The sequence below is a fragment of the Mustela lutreola genome, chromosome 16 (assembly GCF_030435805.1).
Source record: "Mustela lutreola isolate mMusLut2 chromosome 16, mMusLut2.pri, whole genome shotgun sequence".
Lineage (NCBI taxonomy): Eukaryota > Metazoa > Chordata > Mammalia > Carnivora > Mustelidae > Mustela > Mustela lutreola.
Genome location: NC_081305.1, coordinates 5821418 through 5847816, shown reverse-complemented (window position 1 = coordinate 5847816; position 26399 = coordinate 5821418).

Here is a 26399-nt window from a genome sequence, read left to right as displayed (position 1 = left end):
GAATTCTCGTCTTATTCCTCGTCCATCTCCTCTTCTCATTTAGCTTTCTTTTCTCTCCACAATCCCTGACTGTTTCTGCAGGTTAATATTGTATCAGCTATGATAAAACCCAACCCCCAAATTCCAGTTTATTTCTCACTCCTGTCAGACTCCAGTGCAAGTTTTCTGGTTGAGCAACCTTTTCCTAAGTGGTGATTCCAGGGCTCAGGCGCCTTCTGTCTCAGGACTCTGCTGTCTTCACTAGGTTACTCATAAGTTGCCACAGGGGTCCTTTGCATTCACGACTACTAAAAAGGGATAAAAGCTCGGATAGCATGTCGTGCTGGAAGTTCTTGTGGGCCAGGCTTGGAAGCAGCTCATACCACATCTGCCTAAGACTTAGTCCTGTGGCCACACATAGCTGCAAAGAAGACTCTGTGCCCAAGAGAAAAAGGAAATCCTGGCCACAATCATGGTGATGCTTCTATCCTTCTGTTCTTAGCCTTAGGGCTTCCACTAAGCATGTGTGTAACCCAGAGCAGGGTTGCTGAGCATTTCCTTGAGACTTTTGTCAGCCCTCAGGTCAGCCTTTGCTTTTCGGTTCCTTGGGGGGAAATTCGGGGCGGGGGGTGGGGGAGCCAGAAATGTTACTGCAAAGTAAGTTTCACAGGAGTAAAAATCTTGTCTCCTTCATTCTGTCTTGCATTCCTGGTACACAGCATAGTTCCTGGTATTGCATGGGTGCTCAATAAATATTTACTGAATGGATTTTATAAGATGAATTTATGAGTTAAATTTTATCTTGGCTGGGTGCCCCTGGAGTGTGTTCAGGCTACCAGCAGGTGGCAGTGTGGCTTGAAGTGTGCACTTAGGAGCCAGGATGTGAAGTGTCTGCGGGCCCTGCTCCCGCTGGATCACAGGTGCGGTGTCTGGGGTGGGTATGGGGTGGGTATGGGGTCCATGCAGTAGAGTGGGCGTTTACCATGTGCTGGGGCTACACCAGGAACTGTGCTATACTGACCCTGTTAATTCTCCTGACAACCCTGCGCAGTTGGTTGTGTTGCTTTCCTTATTTTGTAGGTGGGGACACTGACTCACGGAGTAGTTAACTTATCAAAGATCATGTAACTTGAAAGGAGCACACTCAGGTTCTGGACCCAGGCAGTCTGATTTGGGAGTCCAGGCTCTTCACCGTTAAGCCAGACTGTCAAGAAGGCAGCTAGGTCTGAGGGATCAAGGAGATTTCTGACCTTGGGGAGGAGCTGGTCAATGTGCAGGTCAAGGCAGACTTTGGGGGCATTAAAGCCCAAGCAGGGTGCCGGGAAGCACAGAGTTAGGGGCCCGACCTTAGTCAGGCCCCTCCTTACTGGAGTGGTGAGGCAGTGGGGGCTGGAGATAGAGCAGAACCTCCGGGCTGGTTTGGTACCAGCTACTCCAAGGAACAGTGGATGCCAGGCAGGGACAGACTCACAGGTGTGTGTGTGGGGACAGCCGCCAAAGACCAGAGTTGGGAACATACTAGAAGTTATGAACAGGGGATTTTAGCTCTATGAAAGGGCTGACTCACAGTTTCCAAACTGTATCCGGAAGAACTCTGAGCTTTTAGGAGACACCGGGTAGCCTGTGGTACTGATGGGAAGAGAAAGCAGGCAGGGTCCTGGGCTCTCCTCTCAGTATCAGGCAATGAAAGGCTACATTTACCTCTTTTGTCTATGGGATTCCCAATAGGAATTTGTTTAGGTTTTTTCTTTTCTTTCTTTCAGGCTTTTTTTTTTTCTTTTCTTTTCTTTTCTTTTGTTTTTTAAATCTCTGCTTTGGAAACTATCCAGCTAAATGCCTTCTCTTCAGACCTCATACAGAGGAGAAATGGCCTTGATGGGCCCAGCAGGAAAAGTGAACAGCAGCTCAGGAACCTTCCGTTTTGGACCATGCAGTCTTGTTTCCATCCCAGCCCGAGCCCTGCCCAGGCCCAGCTCTAGAGCCTGCCCAGCTTATTATCTGAAAGAAATGGCCTGAGTAGTGGCCTGCGGAGAGTGAGGAGGAAAAGGAGAAATAGTAACATTGATTTATTTGGGACAGAAAGATCCACAGACTGGGGAAACAGGGAGAGAGCGATCATAAAGCTGGCTCAGTTTTGCAACCTGCCAGGGGCAGAGACCATCACAGTGCATGGTAGAGAAGGCAGATGAGGTGGACACAGGGAGAGTGGTCCCTTCCTCCTCATCACAGAACAATAAAGCTGGAAGTCAAGGATAAAATAGGCAGGCTCAGAGCCCCTAGGACCTCCGCTAATGGCAGGCCTGGCATCCACCTTGTGAAAGGCGGCCAGCATTTGTATTGATGTGCTCTGCTGCAGCCACTCCGCAGGAGATGTTTGATAACAAAAGCTTGGAATGGCAGACAGGTTTTTCTTTCCACGTCAGCCCCACCGCTCAGCTAGCTGCTGGCTCAGCCAGGCCCAACAGGCCACCTTGCCCGCTTCTTCTGTGGGGCTACTGGGGCCTCAAAGGGTGGAACTTGCCATCTGGATGACTCCTGCTTTGCTTCTGTCCCTGGGATCAGGGTCTCCTTAGGACAGCTCTAGGATTCTGCAGGCCCAGTCTGTGGGGTGTGAGAGGTCAAATGAAGGAGACTCCTCATAGCCAGGTCCATTTGGGGACTCGCGCCCCATGGCCCATTTCATCACATACCAATTCTGCAAATTGCTGCAAATCAGATGAAGGAGAGGCACTTTTATTTTATTTTTTTCTTTAAGTTGGAGAGGTTTTTACTGTATAAATTGAAATGTCTCCCCAGGTAGTACTTTCTGTGAGGCTGAAGGACAAGCAGGAATTGCAGGAACTTTGTTCCCCAACGGTTCAGAGGTACAGTGGGCGGTGGCAAAACAGCACGTACTTGGGAGAGTCGAAAATATTTTGCACTGAAAATCTTGTGCCTGGAGATTAGTGTCTGAACCACATCCAGGGACCTGGCCAAAGAGCTGGTACCCACATCTGGGCTGTTCTGTCCCATGGGATTCAGGCCCTGGGAGCAACATGACTAAAATGCATGTGGGGAACACCGAGTCCCAGGGTCTGTTCTTGGTTCTGGATTAGCATTGTGTGTGAGGGCACAGTTGTTTCTCCTAATCCTAAAACCCTGGGGAGACCTGATCATCCTTCCCAGGTGTTTACTGATCATTTTTTACTCTGATGGGGGTTGGGAGATGCACGTGCAGTCTAGAAGTAGTGGTTAAGAGCCACTAGAACCCCTGGATTCCTAGCCCAGCTCTAGCTTTCGAGCTGTATAACCTTGGACATATCGCTTAACTGTTACAGACCTCAGTCTACTTCTCTGTCAAGAGTGAGCGACAATGGCCATACACTGGATATTTTGCATTTGTCCTGCCGGATTCATTCTCCAGCCTTCTCCATCCTCTTTGTGCTGAGGAGGCTGACCTACATGGGCTGCATCAGTGGGCTTCCTTGTCCTGTGGAGTCTGAATTGTTCATCCAGTGGGAGTTGCCCGCAGGAAATTGGAGAAAGGGAAGAGAATGAGATTGGAAGATTTATTCTACCAGCTCCCTTCTTCCTGGGTCACTATGAGTTGGTTTCATCCCCTTTTCTAGCTAGGGTTACTTCCTCCGGGTACTGGTACCTACTCCTCCCCTTGCCAGTTCTTTCAGACCCGGGGAAGCGACGGTTATCTGTGGCTGTCGTACTAGTGCTCTCTGGTCCCCAGGATACTGCCTGCACCTCTGCAAATGGTCTTTTATTAAGCTCTCCTCAGTTACCTCACTTGAATGTGCCATCTGTGTCCTGCCAGGACCCTACTGGAGTCTCTTACAATGGCACTATCAGAGGGTGGCTATGCTGACAAAATGAGTTCACGCATATAAAGTTGAAAGTAGTACCTGAAACATAGGACGGGCTTGTTAAATGTTGGTCACTGGGTGAGTCTTATTTCTCCTTGTATTATTACGCTCTCTTGGAGTAACAGAAGATCTTCAGATGATTGAGGTTCCTGATTTCATGGCCATTTGGCTCTTCTATCATGTTTCTGCAAGTTACATCTTCTTCCTCCTCTGATGTCTGGGTTGATGCGTGGGTGTCCGTGTTCTACTCCTGAGCGCAGCAGTCTCCTCCTCACACCAGGCTTGACTATGTCCTCCTTATATGGTTCTCGTGAGCCCTATGTCATGACTCAACCTAGTCCCGAGGCCCAAACACAGAGGTAGGGAGCATAACCCGTTTGTAGTGATGTTCCTTCAGTCACACAAGAATGAAAGGTGTGGCCGGACAACCATTCCCACTTTGTAGGCTTGGAACATTTCTATCACCCAGAGATATCCCGCAGGCCTGTCTGAAGTTACTCCCTCTTTCTCCCCAGCTCCCCAGCCCCTGGCAAACACTGAGTAGCTTTCAGTATCTGTCGATTTTCCTGTTCCAGACATTTCGTATAAATGGAGTTATACAGTACGTGGCCTTGCGTGTCTGTCTTCTTTCGCTCTCATGTTTTCAAGTTGCATTCATGGTGTGACAAGCTCTCAGTACTTCATTCCTTTTTACTACTGATTAATACTCCATGGTGTGGATATACCACATTTTACGCATCCACCTCCCATGGATGCACATTTGGATTCTTCTAATTTTTTGGTTATTGCGACTGATGCTGCTACAAACAGTTGCATATATCATATAGGTTATTCATTTGTTGATTATTGCTGTTGACTTGTGTGTGTCATTATAATTTAAGCTTGGGGGGCACCTGGATGGCTCAGTGGGCTAAGCCGCTGCCTTTGGCTCAGGTCATGATCTCAGGGTCCTGGGATCGAGTCCCGCATCAGGCTCTCTGCTCAGCAGGGAGCCTGCTTCCCTCTCTCTCTCTGCCTGCCTCTCAGTCTACTTGTGATTTCTCTCTGTCAAATAAATAAATAAAATCTTAAAAAAAAAAAAAAGAATTTAAGCTTGGTGAAGGCCAAGTTTGTTCTATATCATATATAACAATATATCAATTGTCTATATAGACAATTAGTATATATATACAATGAGTACCCATATTCTGTATGTATCATATATACATACAATATATCACATATATGAATATACACACATATACATATGACTAACTGTGTTTGGCATTTGGTGGTTTGGAAGTCCACATTGGTAGAGAATATTCTCAAGTGTATCCTGGAGGCTGTTCCTCTTCATCACTCGAGGGGTGGGGCCAGGGAACCTGCATTTCAGCAAGCTTCCCAGGTAATTCTCCCCGACGTTGGAGAAACCCCAAGCCTTCTGCCTCTTGGACAAGTCTGGACATGGGTGATGAAATGAGGGAGAGTCCTTCATTTGTTCCTGCCCAAACATTTCACTTTTTCCACTTTGTTTATGAGAAAAATGGAATTACCTTCCTCCCCCACTGATGGTGCCATGGGGGACATCTCTGCTGGGTCAGGTTGAGGCTGAAGCACCTTCTGAAATTAATTCCAGTTCTCTTCTTTTGCTCTGTGTGCCAGCTCTCTCACAACTCATCTGTGAGGTACAGGTTTTCCTTTGTTATGGGGGATGCTGGACAATTGAAGAGGCAAATAATGAGGGAAGCCCAGAGCTTTAGATGTGACCGTGGGGAGCCATAGAGCCTTGGGGAGGGTAAGCAGGGTTGGGCGGCCGAGGACCAGCAGTCTGCATTAGCAGGAAGGGGCTAACAGGTACCCCTGTAGAGGCATTGAAAGGCAGAGCTTCCATATTTCAACGCACAGGCAGGCTCGCAACTCTCTCTTGTCTTGTATTGAACCCGACACTGCTAGCTTGCTTTTCAACTGTGCAGAGATGTACACAGTTGTCTTTTCTGGAAGAAGTTGCTGCTGGTTTTTAGAGGAAAGGTTTGCTCTTTACTTTGATCTGACTTCTGAAAGAATAAGGCATATTATTTTTTACAGCCAAGGAGACTTTTAAGAACTTTGAGTATTTAAATTTGAAGTCTCCCCTCAGCATGCGAAAGCAATATTAGTGTCAGTTAGGTGTAACAGATGAATAGTTAATGGAACAAGAGACAAAAAAAATCTGAAAAAGATCCATATCCAAATGAAAATGCATGTTTGAGCTAAACTACTGCCTTTTTCTGCTTATTTTTTATTTGATAATGAGCATTAGCTAAATATGGGCACCGAGAGGGTCTCTGGGTTAAACAAGGCATATGTCTACCTGATAATGCCTCTGAGTCCAGCCCAGTGCTTAGCGCTTTTCTCTCCCTCATGATGCTGAAATAGGATGAGGAAGAATGGCATGTATCTGTGCATTATACAAAGTAGAATCAAGGCCATTTCCCCTCTTATGGCCCATATTGTGTGTCTTCCTCTATTAGTACTTAGAGCACACTGTAATCATTTTTTTTCTTAGAACATATAAGCTATTTCCTGGGTACCTTACTCTGTGCCAGGCACGGTGTGAAACCCTTCATACAAGATATTGCATGTGGGGGCGCCTGGGTGGCTGCGTGGGTTCATCCTCTGGCTCTCGGTCTCGTCTCAGGTCGCAGTCTCCGAATCAGGAGATCGAGCCCCGCATCAGGCTCTGTGCTCAGTGCAGGGTCTGCTTAGGACTCTCTCTGCAACCCCTGCTCCCTCCCCCTCTCTTTTTGTCTCTCAAATAAATAAATAAATAAATATTTAAAAAAAAAAAGATATTATATGTGACCCTAACCACACTCCTATGAAGTAGGAACTATATCATTCCTCATGGTTTTTTTTTTTTTTTTTTTTTTTTCCCCTCCTGTTTCACAGAGGAGGCAGCTGAGGCACAGAGAGAAGGATGCACCTTGTCCATGGTCATGCACGTAGCACATGGCTGAACTGACAGGGGCTGCTTGGGGCTGACTCCAAATCTGACTCCCTTCACCAATGACTTGATTCCAGCAGTTCTCAAACTGTGATCCGCGGAACCGGGGTTTGGGAGAGGATTCCCTCAGACCCTTTCAGAAACAGTCAAGGAAGTCAAAATTTTTTTCATAATAATATCGATTCATAATTTGTCTTGATATTTGCACTGTCGGATAAAAGCAGTGGTGACTAAAAATGTAGGCAGCTGAACATGAATCAAAGCAATGTTACCAAACTGCACTACAGATCATTGAATTCTTCTCTGCCATATACAGTTAAGAAATTCATTATTTAATGTTTTATATTATATAATGGCATATTTCACCATGAGGAAGCGCTGCATTAACTCCTTGATCTGGTACTTTCCAAATAACCAACTCATGATATAACAAAACCATGCATGGATAGAGATCTGCTTAAAGTTTATTTTTGTGTTTTTTTAAAAAATATTTTATTTATTTATTTGACAGACAGAGATCACAAGTAGGCAAAGAGGCAGGCAGAGAGAGAGAGAGAAGCAGGCTCCCTGCTGAGCAGAGAGCCCAATGTGGGGCTCGATCCCAGGACCCTGAGATCATGACCCGAACCAAAGGCAAAAGCTTTAACCCACTGAGCCACGCAGGTGCCCCTATTTTCATGTTTTTATTGGAATTAATATTCACAAAATTTCTTAGTCTAAGTTTCTAAAATGGCAAATACTGATAGATACAGTCCTCATAAACAAATGCTTATTTTTGGGTCCCTAATATTCCTTAAAACTACAGAGGGATCTGGAGAATGAAACATTTGAGAGGTACTGCCATGGGCAGCTGGGAGCCATGGGAGGTTCTTGAGCTGAAGAATAATATTGGTTATATCTCTTGGAGTAACAAAATTCTGTGACCTTTTTTAATCACGAAAAACATCTCTGAAAATCTCCACTGTTGACATGGTCATGGGCATACCTTTAGCCAGTGAACTGGGTCAGATGATTTTGATTTTGTAGACCCAGGCCTGAAGCTCTACGTCTGTGAGAATTGCCATGTGGGTAGCCTTAGAAACTGATGGTCCACTCTGTACAAAACAATACTTGTTTTCCCAAGAGTTATAGGATCTGAATATCTGGTCCCCAAACAGTTCGAACTAAACTGGAGAAAGCTATCACACCTGTGGGGCTTCATTTTTTGGGTGTGTGCTGACCACGCTTAACCAGCAAAAGAAGGATCATAGTCCCACGTACAAACTCGGACTGGAGAGGTTCATTTGAGACAGGCCGACCTCATGGAAGAGGGAGGGTCCTGTAAGTCAAATGTTCTAGTGAGATAGGAAAAGCCTCTCTCCCCACCTCCCCAAGCTGCTGGCGAAGACAAGGAAATTTTGGGGGGTTGGACTTGTCAAAAGTAGCACAGATCTAAAGCTAGCTGCTGCTGAGTGTCCGTCCCCGGGTGCTGCTGTTACTCAGTGTTCATCTTCTGCAGAAGCTGTGCTAGGTTCTTTTCAGGTATTATCTCATTTAGCCTCCTCAATAACCCCATCGGTTAAGTATTATTACTATCTCCATCTTACAGATGAGAAAACTGAGGCCTAACGGAGTGAGTGGCTGAGCCAGTTTGCCTCCAGTGTTGCTCTTCTCCAAAGCCCCCAGTTCTTAACTGATTTGCTGCCATTTCTCCCCTTAAGTGAAACGAGAAGTTCAGTTGGCTGGCTGGCAGCTGGAAAGCATTGTAAGAATAAAAGAAAACGGGCGCAAGGCATAGAGCAGAAATGGGGACACTCGAAGGGACTGGCAGGGTGTGGGAGGGGGGCAGGCAGCTGTGTTTGTCCTTGCGGCTGCCACAGCGCCTGTGCCCCACAGGGAGATACTAACTGACGCCGGTCCCACACGTGGCCGCTGCTCTTCGGGAGGGAGTATCACTCTGTGGAAACCTGACATAACCAACACCCTGATTTTCAGGTAGTCAGAAGTTTGGAAGCCAGGCCATGGGCTGGGAAACTCCAGGCATAGTGCCGAGAAGGGGTTGGGACAACACCTTCCGGCTGGGAAACATCCATGGAAGACTGTGGGATGCGGCAGAAGCAGCAACAGAAAAGGGCTTGAGTCCTAGCTCTGCTTGGTGCTCTCAGCATTGCTTCCCGCCCCAGACTCCTCATACCTAAAATGCAGACGGTCATGCAACCCTGGAGGACTGTCCGGGGAGTCAAGGGGGACAAAGTGTAGCACATCACACCGAGTCCGCAGCTCCTTCTTCTCTCCCTCCCCCACGTGGTGCCAGGCGAGCTGATTCTGTTTGAGCCCGTTTCCAGCATCCCGGCTTTCTTTAGATTATATATAAGATAAAACATTTTTTTTTTTTTTTCTAGTCTTTTAAAGACACCATTTCGGGAGTTTTAGGATATCATTTGGGAACTAGATTGCCTGGGCTCACCTCGTCCTCGGTAGCTACTTGGTGTTCGGCGTCCACTTCACTCTCCTGGCCTTGCTCGTGGAACGGAAGCATCCACCTGTGGGGTTGCCGTGAGGACGACGTGGCAGGAAACAGGTGGAGCCCAGGGCTGGACACACTGCCTGAGCTCCGTAACTCTTCTTTTTCGTCATTGTGGCTAATACTTGGTAAGTGTTGTTCTGGGCACTTTCTGGGTACCAAGTTGTTGAGCCTTCGCGAATGTTCCGCGGGACGGGCACCGTGATGCCCACTTCACAGATGGGAAAACCGGTCTAAGGGAATCAGGATGCCGAGGTAGATCTGTGGAGTTTCTCTTCTGGGTTTTGAGCTCTGAGTTTCTGAGCTTTCTGGTTCCTGAGTTTTCTCTTCTCTCTTCTCCACCACACCCCACTGCAGGCTCCCTCTTTTGTTTTTCTCAGTGCCGTTACCCGTTACCCGCAAGGCTGTGGCCTCAGTAACTTGAGAGCCAGAGTGAGGTGCTTTTTATTTTCCTGTTTATAATCCACTTCACAGCATTGAAGACCCAACAAGATTCTGCAAAACTTGGAAGCACTCTTCAAAATATTTTTTTTTTATTTATGTCGGCCCCCATCAAGTTCCAGAAAGGGATTTGAAGTAGCCTATTAGTTGTCATTAGAGTGATCATGATTAATGATTATAATAACAAGACAGGCGTAATTGGTTCAAATTGTGCCTTTTGAAATGGCCTCCATGGAGGCCAAGTGGTGGGGAGGGAACGGCAGCCTCTGCCTCAGGGAGCGGAAAAGATGGGCCTAATTGGTTAAAAGCAGCTTTGCTAATTGCTTTGGCAAGAGCCTGGGAGAAAGCTTTGGTATGATTATACATGAACCGGGGTCCCTCGAAGGCCTGTGATTTCAGGCTAGATCTATTCCTCAAAACACAAGCAGAAAAGAGAACAGATGTTCAACCACTTGACAGAGATTTAATAAGACACTTAGAAAAATTACCATGTTCACTTTGCCCCTCCTGACCTCTGGGTTGGAAGCTGGAAGACGGCCCGTTTCAGGCGGCTGAAATTCTGAGCTGGAACCTAAAGGGGCATGTGCTATATGTGGTTTTCCGTTTCTTTGACGTCCTGCTGTTTTCTGCCCCTTTCACCCCACCCACAAAGGATTTTCGGTGGTCGGAGGAGGAAAGGTAGCAGGACAAGGAGGAGGCTCGATTTTGAGCAACATATGTGCTTTAAATTTCAGTTGAGGGTAGGTGCGCTGTGACTGAGTTATTGAAATATTCTACTTGGGGTGCAAAGGAGTAATGTCAAGCCAGCTCTTAGCTCGGTGGTAAATCTCCGTGACATGAGCTGAAACACTCAGGAGGGAGAGAAGCCCAAAGATAAGATTTTTCTGAAAAGAAATCCCCCCTTGTAAATGGTGTTAATCACGTCCCAGAGAGGGGCAGCTAGAGTGTTCTGTGGGACTCTGCTCTGGTCAGGGGGAGGCCAGGAAGGCTTGTCAGGGCCCACCTGTAGCTGTAGGAGGTTGAGAGTGACCACTCAGCTTCAAAGCTGCCTCAACAACTCATTGGTTATAAACTCATGCAAGTCACCCAACTACCCTGAACCTCAGTTTCCTCAGTGATAAACTCACATGTCAAAAGGCAAAAACATTGGCAGAGCTTATAGGGAGTCCAAGGTGAAGGTGGGCAGGGGAACTTGTGTGTTTCCAGCCATGCATGGAATGTTGACCAGTGGTCAAGGTGCTCTGGGCTAATTCATGCAAGTCCATACAGATTCCCCCTCACCCCCGCCCCCCCAGACCCCCCTGCTCCACCATGGGCCAGGTACTGAACTAATTGTGGGGAGTTCACAGTGGACCCCTGAAAGTATAGTCTGTATTCTCCTGGAGCTTACAGTTCAGAGAAGGAGATATTTTAGAGATGTTCTTCAAAAAACCAACTGAAGATACAAAAACAAATTGTGTTAATTGCTGAGAAAGAGCAGCATAGGGAGCAGCTAGGAGGGCCCAACTGTAATGGGGCCACTGAGCTAGCTGGGAGAAGGGGAAGGCCAAGGAAAGGTTGCCCTGAAGAAGGGGCCTTTGGATCGCATGCTGAAAAAGGAGGAGGAATTGGCCAGATGTAGGATGAGATGGACGGAGGGAGATGGGCGGGCGTGCAGGGGTTGATACGAAGTGTGTGTTGGCGTCTTTGAGAGCAACTTGCTGTTGCTACACGTGCATGGCGGGAGGGGTTGCCTTCTCTCCAGCCCCCATAAGGATAACACGTCGGTCTGCTCTAGTTCTCAGACTGGCAGTCTGGGGCCACAGACTTGTGTATGTTGGTCCACAGAGTGTTTTTTTTTTTTTTTTTTGGAAGAGTTGCCACCATTTAATCTTTAGGTAAGTCGCATACAATTTTGGAGTTCCAATTTCTCTTGCAAAATCAAAAGTTCTGGCAACACTGGCCTTCATCTCTTCATGACAACCCCCAAGAGGAGCTGTGTAGCAGCTTTTGAGTGCCAAATACAGAGACCCCCACAGTCCCCTTCTCTCTGTATGCTTCCTTCCTGGCCCCTGCAGGCACTGGAGTTTGAGACCCCTGATCTTGGCTCTACTGAATATGGTCAAATGGGAGAGAACAGGCCACCTTGGTTCTCTGGAGGAGATTGTTTCAAATTAAAGTCCTGACCCCCAATTAGGAAGACTTCTTTTTAACCTTCCTTCTTCAGGAAAGATATCCATCTCTCCATGCAAGAATTCTCTTCCAATGGGGCACACCTGGATGGCCTTTAGGTGGGTTTCGTTTATAGTTCCCTTTCTCCTTTCCATATACAAAATAGCAATGAAACCCTTTTGGCAAAGAACGTTTTATGCGAAATCCCAGTGATCAAAGTGGCTTTGCTCAGACTGAATTTGGTGTGTCCATCCTGGAACACTGGCTGCTTGGCATTCTCTGGTTCTCTCCAAGGTGGCTCTGGGGCATCTGTAGGGCAACCCAGTGTTCCTCAGAATACAGTTGAGAACCTCTCCCTAGACTGCTAAGGGAGAGGGTGCTGCCTGTTGGAGAAATGGGGTAGAGCTAAAAAAACAAAACCAAACCAAAAACAAAAAACAAGACAAAAGTGCTGTTGGTTCCTCAGTTTGTAATTTGGGGCCAGCCTGAAATTGCATGACATGCAAAAGGCAGATCTAGGTGTCTACTCTCCTGTCCCCCGTCCCCCGACTGCCACCAGCAGGGATTTCCAGTCCGCTCAGTAGCAGCTGGCAATCATTAATCAGAGTCACCCCTACAAGTGTGCAAGGTCTCTGTTTTGTGACATTGTGACTCGGAGGAAGTCTGGAGCTGTGTCCTACTCAGGAGTGAGCCACTTCCTGGGGCACGCAGCAGGGAAGAGCCGTCCTGTCCCGGTGTAGCGTTGAGAGGGCGCCGCTCTCCCTTACCTGGGGAGTTGCGGGCTCACAGACCTTTGGGGCTGGAGCACCGAGCACACCCTGCAGGAACTGCCCAGAGTATTCCCGGGGACGAGTGGGAGGTTTCGGAGCTTCCCCACCTTAGCCTAGCAGCTGCGCTGCCACATTATTACAGATGCTTGTCACTGAGGCATCACTGTCTGCAACCTTGACATGCACCGTTTCAGATTCATTTTTCAAAATTGCTTTGAAAGCCCAGGGCCTGTCCCATCCATTAGCGGAACTCCTTTGTGACAGGTGCTAGGCATGATGGAGGTGGCATAGAACTCCACGTGCACCGCCGATTCACAGGAGATGCTTGGAGAAAGACGCAGCCTGGCTGGGGTAAAGCCCCCATGGAGGTTCGCAGGTGGTTTCCTCAGAGGAGCAGGCAGCACGCGTCCACGGGCTGCACGGCCCCTGCCTGCAGAAGCAGCTCCCTGGTGGGTGCGCCGCACACTCCCATCAGGGCCTGCTTCCTTCTGTCCGATGCCTCACCGGGCCACACTCTGTGTTCTCAGGCAAGCTGCAGACACTCTCTGGGTTTCTCTCTCCTCATCTCTATAAAGAAATAATATAATCCATCTCCCAACCTCATGTATATAATAGAAATCGTATTACCCGCCTCACAATCTCATTTGTTGAATAGAAACCACATACCCACCTCTCAATATCAGCTGTATAATAGAAATAATTATACCGCAAATACCTAATTTTGTTGTAAGAGTTAGAAATAATACACCTGAAATGCCAGGCAGTGTACTTAATGTATGATCGGCACAGGAACACTTAGCTTTGTGGAGGCCGGAAGCTTCCCATGACTGAGCCTGCAGGTATGTTTAAAAAATGAAGAAATTTCGAAGTGGTTACAAAAATGCTACATTTTAAATGTTTACTTTGAACAGATGAGTGCTTTTTTTTTTTTTTTTTAAGATTTTATTTATTTATTTGACAGACAAGAGACCACAAGTAGGCAGAGAGGCAGGCAGAGAGAGAGGAAGGCAAGCAGGCCCCCTGCTGAGCAGAGAGCCCCATCCAGCACTCGATCCCAGGATGCTGGGACCATGACCCCAGCCAAAGGCAGAGGCTTTAACGCACTGAGCCACCCAGTGCCCCAGATGAATGCTTTTAATAAGCATACAAATACGTAGCCTCATTCAGGGTGACCTCAAAAGTGTAAGCGCACACTTTTAGAGAGGTGGGGTGTGGGCCAAATGCCCTATCCCCCATGCCCATTACGGGCCTAAGTAAGCCCTTAATAGATGATACTCATTATAGCTTGATATACTGATATTACATCTATCCCTTGAGATTATAAACAATGTTTTCACCTCCATCTGCTTACAAATTAGCCGAGTCTTTCTCAGCGTTGCAACGGTTTGTGATGGAACAGTGAGCTGTGCTGGGGGAAGCTGGGATGGGCAGCCTCCAGCTTCTCAGCTTTTGGCAGTTGCTGAGAGCTGCTGTGCCCCAAGTGGGACCCACATGTGTGGCCGTGGAGTTTCTCTGTGCTCAGTGTTACAGGTTGACCCACAGACCAGAATCAGTTCGTACTCTAGAGGATGGGATAATTTGGGGCGAGGAAATCCTTGCTGGCTACAAAACGGTGCAGGCTGGGTAGGGTCAGACTGAGAGTCTTTCTGCTGTTGCCTTGGCAGCAGGGCAGCTCCCACAGGGGCATCCAGCTAGATTTCAGTCAATGGCCTTGTTATAATACAGCCTTCTCCTTGCCTGGGTTAGAACCCCATACTCTGCCGTTGGTGAATGTGTCTGTGCCTTACTGAGCAGAAAGGACTTCCATTCATGGATTTTGCTGAGACGGAACATTGAGATCTCCAAGTGCTAACCCCAGGGAGGAGTCCATGTCTTATCACAGACCCAGGAGATCACAAAAGCACCTCTTTCTTCTTACGCAATGACAGGAAGCTGTCCTGATAGTGGTCGGAGAAGTCAAGTGTTGCAAAGTAACTGGGCTACCCTGACTTGTGAGTTCTCAGACCTTCTAAAGTTTGGGTATCAACCCTCATTGCCAGAGGCTGGTGATTGTACTTAGGAACTAAAAGTAAGAATCATAGTTTGCCCAATATTTGAATACTCATGAGGACAACAGGGATGGGGTATTTTAAAATGTGGGCCTCTTGAGAGATACCGGGACCCATGATCCCAACATGTAGAAGTGAGTGCTCAGAGCCTGTCTATCTGAAGTCTGGACTACTGGTCAAGAGAATATTTTTTGGGAGTTAATTTTGGGACCACTCAGGACTTAGTAATCACTCCTTGGACACATCTAGAATTTACTTTGATAATCAAATGGAACTTGCTACAAAGTTAATTTGAGATTATATTTAGTGATATGCTTTATCATTGTTGTAGTGAGTGGTAATTAGGAGTAAAATGGGAAACAATTCCCATAAAAGATTGTGATTAGCATTGATTATGCAGACAACCTAAGCTTTTCTGCTGCACCTTCCTGCTTCTTCCTTCTCACTAAATAGCCTAATTTTGCCTCCTCCCAAGCTCTGAAATGCAGATTCTAGTTCTAATTCCACGCCCAGCTCCCTTACCCTGTCACTCCCTACCGGTGGCTCTGGATTGACCATCAGAATACTACTTTTGCTGCCCATCTGGCCTGACCCCTCCCAGGTTTCCTACTTCTAGAACTCTTGAATTTCTCTTCTTTGCCGCTTGCCTGCTCTGGGTGGCAGATGGAACACAGAAGGCTTCCAGGTGGAGACAGTTAGTGGTCCTGGTGTTGGTAAGGGGTGAGCGGTGTCCTGAGGTCAAGTCTGGGAGAGGGGAGGCCAGATTAGGGGAGGAAGAGCGGCAGCCCTCAGCTGGGGGCTTACTACAGAAAGTATCAGGAGCAAAGGATCTTGACCTCGTCCTCTGAAGTCCAGGCCAATTAGGGATACAGAATCAGCTAAGAGGCAAAAAGAACAGCCCTATCTCCCTCTTCACTTCTTATTTCTGACGGCCTGGAGTTCCTAGCTGGAGGCAAGCATTTCATTGAACACTAAAGGAACTCAAACTTGTGCTATAAAAACTGAGATTGTCAGGCATCTGGATGGCTCAGTGGGTTAAGCCTCTGACTTTGGCTCAGGTCATGATCTCAGGGTCCTGGGATTGAACCCTGCATGGGGCTCTCTGCTCAGTAGGAAGCCCGCCCACCTCACCCCCGGCCTGCTTCTCTGCCTGCTTGTGATCTCTCTCTGTCAAATAAATAAATAAAATCTTAAAGCAACAACGACAGCAAACAAAACAAAACAAAATAAAATTGAAATTGTCCACATGCTGATGTGAAGAGTTTCAGGCTCCAGGCTGATTGCCACATTAGATCCTGTGCTTTTGAGTCAAGGTAGGGGCAAGAGAACAGAGAAATGCTGAGTGTCTTAAGGGGTAGGGGTTTAGGATGCTGAATGGAGGGTGACTCAGAGGGAAGAGTCCTGAAGATAGTGAAGATGGAAGGCTGAAATCCGCAGAATTTATCCCAAGAGGATGCCAGTGTGCTGTGTCTGCCTTGTCTAGTTTCACCACTGAGGATTTATAGCTGAGACCAAGTCCCTGGGCTGCCATTAGGCTCCCCAGGGCAACAGTGTCTTTCTGGAAAGTTGCAAGTCAGAGTTCTGGTCCCTTCTGTCTGACATGGATAGTGAAAATGTTTGGTTATGGAGTGGGTGGAGGGAGATGGCATGATTCCTAAACTTCAGAGGTAAAAAGCAACTCTCGCTACAACACTGCTCCACTCTATCCCTTAAATCTGTCTTCTGCTTGAGCTCTGAAAATATGAATGAGATCACACCATACCTGGATAAGAACCATCTGAAGGTTGGTTCTGGTACCTGGATAAGAACCATCTGAAGTGCTGTTAGAATCAAATCCTAGCTCCTTCTTTCAAAATGGTGTCTGATCTGGTCTTTGTTTCTCTTTTGATATCATCTCCTCTTCCTCCCTTCATTTGTCCATGCATCTGTTCTTTCTTCCATCCATCCATCCATCCATCCATCCACCCACCCATCCATCCACCCATCCACCCATCCATCCGTCCAACCAACCATCCATCCATCCATCCATGCATCCATCCATCCACCCATCCATCCATCCATCCACCCATCCACCCATCCATCTATCCATCCTTCCATCCACCCGTCCACCCATCCATCCGTCCATCCATCCATCCATCCATCTATCCATCCATCTATCCATCTTCCACCCATGCATCCATCCATCCATCCACCCATGCATCCATCCATCCTTCACCCATCCACCCATGCATCCACCCATCCATCCATCCATCCATCCATCCATCCATCCCATTCATGCATGCTTGCATCCATCCATCCTTCATCCATCCATGCTTCCATTTGCTTTGACTCAGACATGGTTGCTTTCTTGGTATTCCTTAAGTGCCTCTAGTTCATTTCTTCTCCACATTGCTCTTCCTTCTGTGGGAGTACCCTTTCCCTTACACTCACACAGCTCACTTGTTCCTTTCCTTGCTCTGGGTCTTTCTTCTAATGTCACTTTCTCCAAGAGGACTCTCCTTCATCTTCTAGGACTGTGACTGGAAGGGGATCTGGAGGGGTTTCTGAAGTATGGCTCTCTTGTTTCTTGATCTGAGGCTTGTAAGGTTTTTGTGTTCACCATATTAATATTCAGTCAGCCATAAACTTACTAATACATTTCTCTGTGTGTATGTTGTGCTTTAACAGAAACTTGAAAATAAATTCCCTCAGGCCCATCTCACTCTTCTTACTTCACTTTATTTTTCATCATGGCACTTATTGCTACCTGATATTGTCTTATATTCTTTTTTTTAAAAAAGATTTTATTTACTTATTTGAGGGAGACTGAGGGAGAAAGAGCACAAGAATTGGGGAGGGTCAGAGGGAGAAGCTGACTCCCCACTGAGTAGGGAGCCTGATATAGGGCTTAATCCTGGGGCTCTGGGATCATGACTTGAGCCAAATGTACTTAATTGACTGAGTCACCCAGACACCCCATTGTCTTATATTATTGTTTGCATTGTCTGTCATCCCATGCCACATGTAAATTACACAACGCTAGGGGACTCAGTCTAGTTTTCTGCTCTGTACCCAGTGCTCAATCCATGGCTGGCATGTAGAAGGAAACCACTCATTGTTGAATGAATGCATGAGTAACTGGTTGGATGCCTTAAGCAACTAGATGGTGTAACGTAGAAACTGGTAGCAGGTCATTTATTTCATCTGGCACTTTAAGGTATAAGGGTCTGAGACAGGCCTCAGCTCCCACAAGATCTCCTCTTTTCTCTTGGAAATATCTGACCTGCAATCTTGGCTTTGTGACTCAGAGCCTGGTTCCTTTCTTCTAGTTGCCTCTTATCACGCTGGTCTCATATGTGAACCTTATCACCAAGGACTGAGCTTAGAGCATCCGTGGCATGCCAAGTCAGTTGCCAAATAACAAAATGTCTAGGCCAAGAAAAGATGGGCCAATGAGTCATTCTCCCAAAATTCTCCTTCATCCACAGGGAGTGGAGTGGGTAAGTACACCAGCTTTCAGGTCCAGAAACCTGGGTTTTTGTCTTATCTCTACCTTGTTCTAATGATGTGACCCTAGACAATGTACTTAGCTAGCTAAGCCTCAGTTCCTCCTTCAGATAATAGAGCAGGTTATCATACATGCCTTCTGGGTTTGTTCTGAGGATTAAATGATGTGTTGTGCATCAAGCCATTGGCACAGCTTTTCACACCCCAGTTGCTGTTAAGAATGTTTGAAGTTCTTAAGCTTCCAGTCACTGTTGGTTCCCACAATGTTATTATTGATATCTGTGTCCCTCTCATGATATTATAATGCCACATCTCTTTCTACTTTGTACCTTTGGATCTCACCACTGGGTCCCTCGCCATGCATCTGTCTTCACACGAAGTATGATATTTCAAGAAATAAAGTTCTGATTTATTTTCTTTTATCTTAAACAAAACAGCATATTGGAAAACCATAAAGGGATTCAGAAATACACTTGTGCGCTCAGAGACTTCGGTTTGTCTGTTAGTGTGTTAGCTCCTTCAGAGACAGTGTGATAGAACAGGACTCCTTTGGGTGTTGGTTGGAGGGGCAACAAGCAATCATTTTACTTTTCAAAGACTCAGTTTCCCCATTTGGGGATTAGGGATAATAATACGGCCCACCTACAGGGTGATTTTGTGTGTCCTTGAAGGTTGTACATATGAAATCACTTGCAGGAAATACGGCAGAAATTCAGTTGTCCTCCCCCCACAACTCCCCTTCTACTCCATCTCATTTGTGATTTAATTATATTGCTATAATGTAACCTATACATCTATTTAATTATATCTCCTCTCTCTTACCCAAACGTTCACCAAATACCCTCCTTTTTTTTTTTTTTTTTTTTTTTTTTTACTAACTGTAGAGAAATTTCTTTAGAAATTTTTCTGCCTTACCCACTGGCCTTCTTATCAGCTTTTGTCTTGAGGACCATGGAGGAGGCCCCATAGGATGGGCAATTCTGTGCAAAGATTCTGCACCGAGCCTTGAGCTGCTCTGCGTATATATTCTCTTGTTGTTTGGTGCTGTTCTCACTCTCTGAAGCTGTCGCTTTTCCACACACAGCACATTAAGCCATTGTAATCATAGCAGCTGATGGATTTTAGACCTTGGGTGTCCCCATTGCTCAGAAAACATTCAGTAAGCACTGGCTGACTGACTTCTGAGTTAGAAAAGTTAACGTGTCTGGAAAGCAACAGGATAAGGGTATACTATGTTTTTGGTTTTGATTTTGTATCTTTAGTTCTCTAGAGAAGTGAATTTTTTTAACCCCTTTAAGTATCCGGGAATTGACTCTCCTCTCTTATAGTCAGCGGAGCTTTGCAACCTCGTGGTCAAACTGTGGTCTGGACTGGCAGGGTCTCCAGCCGCTGTAAGCTTTTTAGTAATGCATAATCTCAGGTCTTAGCCCAGGCCTACTGAATTAGAAATCAGAATCTTCATTACCACCCCAATCCCATGACTGTGGCCCACTAGAAAGATGGAGAAGAGCTATTTTGTAGTTCTGTGGTCCTGGCGGGATCCAACAGAGCTTCGGCCCGGCTTCAGCCTTTTAAGGCATTGGGCCCTCGGGGCTCTGGGGTGACATGAAGAGGAGAAAAGGCACAACTCTTTAGAAGACCACCCACTGAGGTCAGATAAGACCTTTATATCTGTGGAAACTTCACTTCTTTGCCTGGTGCCAGACGCCTTTGGCCTGAGCTCATTTTCCCCATATCTGTGGGTCTGTGGTCCCTCTGGATACCGACCACCATAGCGGCAATGTTGTTCTCTCTTCTGATGCCCCAGAGCCTCCTTACGAGTGAGTGCTGACTGATTCAGTTAGAGAAATCCAAATATCAAGAAAGGAAGCACAGACGAGTTTGTTTTTACCTTGCTTATCTGTCTAGAGAAAGAATCTCTGCTCTTTCAAATGTCTGATAAATGGACTTGATTACTCTTGTCAAGCAAACACGTGGCTGGGCGGTGGGAGTTGTGGGTTGTCGGAGAGTTTGCCGTCAGCCGTCAGGTCCTGCTCTGTGAGGTTCTCTTCTCCATCCTGAGGACACCAAGTTTCCGAGGCACAGAACCTCCAAGTTTATGTCTGAGAAACCCTGGTGCAGGTGGAACTTGGATTGTTTGAAAAGGGGTTGGTAATGACTGGGACTGGGGGACGGCAGAGCTACTTTTGGTGTCAGTTTATTACTAAGAGGGCTTTAGTTTGTCAGCTTGATATTTTGATTCATTCAGCCTCCCTCATCCAGGACAGAAACACTGAATTCCCAGCGTTGTTCCTTGGGGGCCGTCCTTCCTGGGTTTGCCTCCTGGCTTCTCATTCAGCAGCCATGAGGTTGCTGACAAGTTATTCAACCTCCCCAAAACTCAGTTTCCTCATTTTTGTAAAATGGAGTTAATAAAAGCATTCATTTAAAAAAAATTAAAAGGATCCATTTTATAGTTTTGTTTTTTTTCTGAGGATTCTGTGAATTAGTATTTCCAATGTTAACGGAATCATTCTTGGTGCCTAGTGGGCACTGCTTCAGTTGTTGCCGTGGCATTAATACTGTAGGTTGGGCACATTGCTAGGGAGCAACGTAGAGCAAGGCCCTTTCCTGACAGAGTGCACATCCCCTAGGGAGACGAGCAGTGCACCACGTCGTACCAGTGTGGTGTTTATAAGGAGTGCAGGTTAAGAGACATGCAGGGTCCCGTGAGGGTGAATTCAGGTGTGTCTGGCCCACTTGGGGCTTGTCCTGAAGTTGTCCCTAGCAGGCGACCTTTGTGCTGGGCTCCAGGAGGCTAGGGGATAGCCCTAAGAGGGTGGAAGTTAGCCAGTGTGGCTGGAGGGAAGACAGTGGGATGTGGCGAAGGTCCACAGCTGAGAAGACAGGTTGGTCATCACATAGAAATTCCTGGGGCACCTGGGTGGCTCAGTGGGTTAAGCCTCTGCCTTCGGCTCAGGTCATGGTCTCAGGGTCCTGGGATCAAGCCCCACCTCGGGCTCTCTGCTCAGCGGGAAGTCTGTTTCCTCCTCTCTCTCTCTCTTTCTCTGCCTGCCTTTCTGCTTACTTGTGATCTTTCTCTGTCAAATAAATAAAATCTTTGGAAAAAAAAAAAAGAGATTCTTCCTTAGGAATTCTCAACTTTTAATGAACTTTGGAATTGCCTGGAGAAGCTGCTTCAAAATGCAGAACCTCTGGAGATTCTGATTCTGGCGATCTGGGGTGGAAGTCTTCATTTTAACAAGAATTTTGGGTGGTTGACCGATTTATAGAAGATAGTACCGATAGCACAGTGAGGCCCTGTTAGAGATAGGGATTTTTATCTTAATCTTGAGAGAACAGGAGAACCATTCAAGAAATTCTTTGGCATAATTGTGGTACAATTTCCATACAGGACACATTCACATTTTTAGGTTCTATGGGTTTTAGCAATAGTTAGATAATAGGTAATAGTTATGTAATCACCAACCTGTCACAATCAAGATCTAGAGTATTTCCATCAGCCCCAGAAATGCTCTCATGCCCTTGACTAAAAACTCAGGGCCTTCTCTCCCAGCCCATGACAGTCCCTCATCAGTTTTTCTCCACAGACTCTGCCCTTTCCTGAGTGTCACATGAATGGAATCATACAGCGTGTCGTCTTCTGTGTCTGAGCTCGTTCACTCAGCTTGATGCTTTTGCCGTCAATCCATGTTATTTCATGTGTCAGTGGTTTATTTCTTTTTATTAATGAATAATACTAAATTGAATGTGTTATCAGTTTGTTTATCCATTCAACAGTTGATGGACATTTAAGCTCTTTCCAGTTTTTAGAGATTGTGAATAAATCTGAGTAAACATTCTTGTGCAGTTATTTGTGTAGACCTGTTTCTATTTCTCATGCATAAACACCTAGTAGTAGAATTGTTCTGTCATGTAGGACATACCTGTTTAATTTTTAACAAACTGCCGAGCTGTCTTCCAGATCAGCTTTGTATTCCCATAAGTAATGAGTGAGAGATGTTAGTCTCTATCTTTACCAGCACATGGTATGATCAGTTAAGAAAATTTTTTTAGCTATTTATTTTGGTTTGAGTTTGCATTTGCCCAGTTGCTAATGACATTGAGCATCTTTTCATGTGTTTATTTATCATGCTTTTATAGTTCTTCTTTGGTGAAGTGTTTGTTGCTACATTTTGACCATTTCAAAAAGATTGTATTGTTTTATTCTTACTGAATTTAGAGAGTTCTTTAAGTATTCTAGCTATAAGTCCTTAGTGGTATGTTTTGAAAATACTTTCTTCTAGTCTATGACTTCTTTTATTTTATTAATACTGTCTTTCAAAAAGCATAAGTTTTAAATTTTATAAAGTCCATTTTTTCATTTTCTTCTTTTATAGTTCATGGTTTTTGTGTTTTATCTAAGAAATCTTTGCCTAACCCAAGATTGTACAGATTTTTCTTTTAGAAGTTTTGTGGTTTTAGGTTCTAAATTAAGGCAGAGATGCATTTACATTTACATTTATGATCTAGCCTTGAAGTGTGGTGTGGGTCATGATTCTTAACAATGTACTTTTATTTAAAAAAAATTGACTACATATATTTGGGTCTATTTTAGGAATTCTATTCTATTTCATTAATCCATATGTCCATATTTTCAACAATACCATAATATAGGGGTTTGCAAATTATGGCCTATTGCCAAATTCATCTGTCTACCTATTTTTTAATTAATTATTTTTATTAACATATAATGTATTATTTGCCTCAGGGGTACAGGTCTGTGCATCACCAGGCTTACACATACACAGCACTCACCATAGCACATACCCTCCCCAATGTCCATAACCCAGCCACCCTCTCCCTACCCCCCACCCCCAGGCAACCCTCAGTTTGTTTTGTGAGATTAAGAGTCTCTTATGGTTTGTCTCCCTCCCGATCCCATCTTGTTTCACTTTTTCCTTCCCTACCCCCTAAACCCCCCATTCTGCCTCTCAAATTCTTCATATCAGGGAGATGATATGATAATTGTCTTTCTCTGATTGACTTATTTCGCTCAGCATTATACCCTCTAGTTCCATCCACATTGCTTCAAATGGCAAGATTTCATTTCTTTTGATGGCTGTATAATATGTGTGTGTGTGTGTGTGTGTGTGTGTGTGTGTATGCCACATCTTCTTTATCCATTCATCTGTTGATGGACATCTAGGTTCTTTCCATAGTTTGGCTATTGTGGACGTTGCTGCTATAAACATTGGGGAGCACATGCCCCTTGGATCCCTACATTTGTATCCTTAGGGTAAATACCCAGTAGTGCTATTGCTGGGTCATAGGGTAGCTCTATTTTCAACTTTTTGAGGACCCTCCATGCTATTTTCCAGAGTGGCTGCACCAGCTTGCATTCCCACCCACAGTGTAGGGGGGTTTCCCTTTCTCTGCCTCCTCTCCAACATTTGTTGTTTCCTGACTTGTTAATTTTAGCCATTCTGACTGGTGTGAGGTGGCATCTCATTGTGGTTTTGATTTGTATTTCCCTGACGCCGAGTGATGTTGAGCACTTTTTCATGTGTCTGTTGGCCATCTGGTTGTCTTCTTTGCAGAAATGCCTGTTCATGTAGCTACCCACTTTTTGATTGGATTATTTGTTCTTTGGGTGTCGAGTTTGAGAAGTTCTTTATAGAATTTGGATACTAGCCCTTTATCTGATAAGTCATTTGTAAATATCTTCTCTCATTCTGTCAGTTGTCTTTTGGTTTTATTAACAGTTTCCTTTGCTGTGCAGAATCTTTTGATCTCGATGAAGTCCCGATATTTCATTTTTGCCCTTGCTTCTTCCTTTGCCTTTGGCGATGTTTCTAGGAAGAAGTTGCTGCAGCTGAGGTTGAAGTGGTTGCTATTTGTGTTCTCCTCAAGGATTTTGATGGATTCCTTTCTCAAATTGAAAGCTTTCATCCATTTGAGTCTATTTTTGTGTGTGGTATAAGGAAATGCTCCAGTTTCATTCTTCTGCGTGTGGCTGTCCAATTTTCCCAACACCATTTGTTGAAGATACTATCTTTTTTCCATTGGACATTCTTTCCTGCTTTGTCAAAGATTAGTTAACCATAGAGTTGAGGGTCTATTTCTGGGCTCTCTGTTCTGTTCCATTGATCTATGTGTCTGTTTTTGTGCCGGTACCATACTGTCTTAATGATTACACCTTTGTAATAGAGCTTGAAGTGATGCCACCAAATTTGGCTTTCTTTCTGAACATTCCTTGGCTATTTGGGATCTTTTCTGGTTCCATATAAATTTTAGAATTATTTGTCCCATTTCTTTGAAAAAAGTTGATGGTATATTGATAGGGATTGCATTAAGTGTGTAGATTACCTTAGGTAACATAGACATTTTCACAATTTTTGTTCTTCCAGTCCATGTTTTTCCATTTCTTTGTGTCTTCCTCAATTTCTTTCATGAGTACTTTATAGTTTTCTGAGTACAGATTCTTTGCCTCTTTGGTTAGGTTTATTCCTAGGTATCTTATGGTTTTGGGTGCAATTTTAATGAGATTGACTCCTTTCTCTTTCTTCTGTCTTGTTGTTGGGTGTATAGAAATGCAAATTATTTCTGAGCATTGATTTTGTATCCTGACACTTTACTGAATTCCTGTACGAATTCTAGGAGTTTTGGAATGGAGTCTTTTGGGTTTTCCACATAAAGTATCATATCATCTGCAAGGAGTGAGAGTTTGACTTCTTTGTGGATTTGGATGCCTTTAATTTCTTTTTGTTGTCTGATTGCTGAGGCTAGGACTTCTAGTACTATGTTGAATAGCACTGGTGATAGTGGACATCACTGCTGTGTTCCTGACCATAGGAGAAAATCTCTCAGTTTTTCCCCATTGAGAATGATATTTGCTGTGGGTTTTTCATAGATGGCTTTGATGATATTGAAGTATATGCCCTCTATCTCTACACTTTGAAGAATTTTGATCAAGAAAGAATGCTGTGCTTTGTCAAATGCTTTCTCAGCATCTATTGAGTATCATATGGCTCTTGTTCTTTCTTTTATTAATGGATTGTATCACATTAATTAATTTGTGGATGTTCAATCAAACTTGCAGCCCAGGAATAAATCCCACTCAGTTGTGGTGAATAATCCTTTTATGTACTATTGGATCCTATTGGCTAGAATTTGGTGAGAGTTTTTGCATCTGTATTTATCAAGGATATTGGTCTCTAATTCTCTTTTTCGATGGGATCTTTGCCGGGTTTTGGGATCAAGGTAATGCTGGCCTCATAAAATGAATTTGGAAGTTCTCCTTCCATTTCTATTTTTTGGAACAGTTTCAGGAGGATAGGTATTAATTCTTTTTTAAATGTTTGATAAAATTCCCCTGGGAAGCCGACTGGCCCTGGGCTCTTGTTTTTTGGGAGATTTTTGATGACTGTTTCAATCTCCTTACTGGTTATGGGTTTGTTCAGGTTTTCTATTTCTTCGTGGTTCAGTTTTGGTAGGTTATATATCTCTACGAATGCAGCCATTTCTTCCAGATTGTCAAATTTGCTGGCATAGAGTTGCTCATAATATGTTCTTATAATTGTATTTCTTTGGTGTTGGTTGTGATCTCTCCTCTTTCATTCATGATTTTATTTATTTGGGTCTTTTCTCTTTTCTTTTTGATAAGTCAGGCCAGGAGTTTATTAATCTTATTAATTCTTTCAAAGAACTAGCTCCTAGTTTCATTGATTTGTTCTACTGTTCTTTTGGTTTCTATCTCATTGTCTTCTGCTCTGATCTTTATGATGTCTCTTCTCCTGCTGAGTTTAGGCTTTCTTTGCTAGGGTTAGGTTGTGTACTTGAGACCTTTCTTGATTCTTGAGAAAGGCTTGTATGGTACACACTTTCCTTTCAGGACTGCCTTTGCTGTGTCCCACATATTTTGAACAGTTGTGTTTTCCTTATCAATTGTTTCCATGATTTTTTCCATTCTTCTTTAATTTCCTGATTGACCTATTCATTCTTTAGTAGAATGCTCTTTAGCCTCCATGTATTTGAGTCCTTTCCAAATTTCCTCTTGTGATTGAGTTCTAGCTGCAGAGAATTGTGGTCTGAAAATAGGCAGGGAATGATCCCACTCTTGTCACCAGTTGAGACCTGATTCGTGACCTAGGACGTGATCTTTTCTGGAGAATTCTCCATGTGCACTAAAGAATATGTATTCTGTTGCTTTGGGAGGGAATGTTC